Here is a 2,944-nt window from a genome sequence, read left to right as displayed (position 1 = left end):
TACAACACCATTATGGTAACTGATGTATTAAAACATCAAAATAGACTAAAATATCTAAATGTCTACAAAAGAATGAAATGCAAAGTATATCTGAAAGGTAAGCCATTAGAGCAGTCATTTTCATGAATTATATATGGGTTAGCTCATCTTCAGAAGAAGATTTTTTTTTTAATAAAACCATGGAATGGGATTTATTGACGCAGAAGAGAGAATCCTGTGCTCCCTAACACTTTCTCATCACAGAGTTTCCAGAGAAGCATCCCAGAAAAAAAGACACAAGTACCAACCTGTCCTTACTAGGCCTGGATTGGGGATTTTCAGGCCTTGCTTGGCTCTGGCCCTCACCGTGTGTGTCTAGGCCCACCCGAGCCTGAACCCCAGGGTGGTGGGCGGGGGGCTAAGCAAGGAGATGTGCTGAAAATGCATGGCCTCATAAACACACTTCAGAATTGTGCAGAGAAACTTCAGCAAGTTAAGTAGTCTGAAGTCTGTCACACTTGCTTGATCGGTCTCTTGTCTGGAGTAGCTTTTTCCCTCAGGGCAGCTTTTAGCTTTCTGCTTTTCAGCCACATCAGGATTAGGGGAAAGGAGCTGGTTTTGTTTTCCTATCCCCCTCACTGGTCCCCTCCTCCTGGTACTCCTAAGGGAAGATATCACATATCAGAGACATTTCTTCTTCAGAAAGACTCGGGGTAGGCACGCCAATCCTCACTGAGACCTCTGTGTATTAAAATTTTTATCTCCAGGGTTCAGAAAGAAATAAACACTGGGATGGGGTATGGGATGGGGTTTCTTCCCCTTTCTAGGAAAAATGCTGATGATTAATGCCTCTGGGTGTCTTCCTAAATGCTCGGTGTCAGAATGCACAAATGCTATTCCAAGTGAAGGGGACTGTTTATTCCTTGGTTCTTCTTGTCCGTAAACCTAATCGTACAGCTTTCGTTTATTTTGATGGGGCCCGGATCTCCACTTCTAAGCCTTAACTTCTCCCCTCTTATTTTTTTTTTAAGTTACAACCAAACTAACGTTTTATGAGATGAGTCTATGATATGTTAATCTGGACATTTATAGCTGATCTTGGCTTGTTCAGAAGAGTATCAACCAACAAATCTCTACTTCCACCCTTGGGGGTCTGTGGAGGGCTAGGACCCCCACGTGTTGCCAGACAACTCAGCGTGTCATTCTTCTGGGACTGTGGCTTTTGTCTTACTGTTCCAGGGTTTTTAAATGCCAGAAGCTCCCATACCAGTTACTTGGGTGTTTGGTTTGGTAGAATTACCCATTGAATTGTTTCTTCTGTTGTGATTCCTTCATAAAGATCCTGAACAAATTCTAAGATTTATTGATCTGTTGTAGGCTTGTGAAAGACCTAGAAGGATAAAGATTTTGATTACTAGGAAGCATGGAAAAACAGAAACAAGAGCTGAGAAGGTTAAGTGGTAAAGACCTGCATTGAACATATTTCCCACCCTCCACTGGAAAAGTTTTCCTTCACTCCCTTCCCTAAATCTTTCCATGGTACTTTTTGGTCTTATAGTGCACCTTTCTCTCACACCATCCCCACCCCCCAAGCTTTTCTAGAACACACAAGTGATAGTTTAGATTCTCTATGTTTCATTTTTCTATACTCACAAACTGTAGAGAAATACATTGTTCTCACCAGATTATTTCAAGTCATGAGGCCATTCTAGGACTACTCACCTAGTGTACAGTGTAGCATCCAAACATGTCCAGAGTCAAATGGCTCCCAGCTCCGGGGCCAGGCAGGCCATGGAAAGGAGTGAAGGGATGGGTGTAGTACTGAAGGGGGTGGTGGGGACTGGGGCAAACAGGGAGAGTGCAACCCAGAGTAAATGAAGCAAGCTGGGCTCTCCTGTTGTTGCTAAGAAGAAAGGTCCAGCCAGTGGTAACTAATGGTTATTGTCCCTTTATTTGATACTGTTCCTCACTAAGCAAAAAAAAAAAAAAAATAGTCTGGATTTTAATGGGAAATATCCTGATGTTCAAAATTTGATTCATCAATTCAAAGAAATTTAAAGAAAGTCTTCAGGTCACACTCTGCCTGCTCAGGTTCAGATCCTAACTTCTGGGGGTGTCTTCAATTCACACCAGCCCTAGGGGTATGAGTTCAGTCCCATTAAAAGACTAAACTTTGCCAGTTCAATGTCCCTTCCCACTGGCACAGGGACAAGACCTCACTCCCATTCCTTCTACTCCCAGGCTGTGCCTCCCTATCTCCTTTGTCCAGGATGCCTACCCTCCCCGGAACCCCTGCCCTGAGATAGTTGAAGTCCCCAAGCTCCCCATGGGGGGTCCACCTGGTTGGCCACCTACCCCCCATCCCCAGGCTGCTGGTGCTCACCTCTCTCTCTCTCTTTATGGGGAAAGGGCTCCCTTCCTCTTCTGTTTTCTTCCCTTCAGTAGAACCCCATAGCTAAGTTACCTGAGATGTTACAGCTGACCTCTCCTTCCCTCCCACTCTCTTTCTCTCTCTTCTCTCTCCCCCTCTCTCCACCTAATTTCCATGGAGGCTCAACCAGGACACCCATTACAGTGAATTTGTTCTAATCACCATAATTACATGTGTATAAACTATATGAGCTCCTAGGATAATTTAGAACTAGCCATAACTTTTCATTATCTGTGTCTTATAAGAGCGTAATTTTTGCAGTGGTACAGTTATATTGACTTTTATGTTACCACTATTCCGGGGGTATATTTGGGCTGGTACTTGGTTGGGATGCAACCCCAAATTATATCCCTCTATGGTGAAATGAGCTCTTTCATAAGCTACATACTAACCTGGTTTCCAGATGCAGTTTTGCAGAAAGTAGAGATGATGTCAGTGAATAAGTAGAAATCATGAGCTTGAGGCTAGACATTGATCTGCTGTCAGATGATGCCATTAAAATTTTTTGTGGGGAATTTTCTGTTGATAATTGTT

The sequence above is a fragment of the Neovison vison genome, chromosome 1 (genome assembly GCF_020171115.1).
Source record: "Neovison vison isolate M4711 chromosome 1, ASM_NN_V1, whole genome shotgun sequence".
Lineage (NCBI taxonomy): Eukaryota > Metazoa > Chordata > Mammalia > Carnivora > Mustelidae > Neogale > Neogale vison.
Note: the sequence above shows the minus strand (reverse complement) of the source record.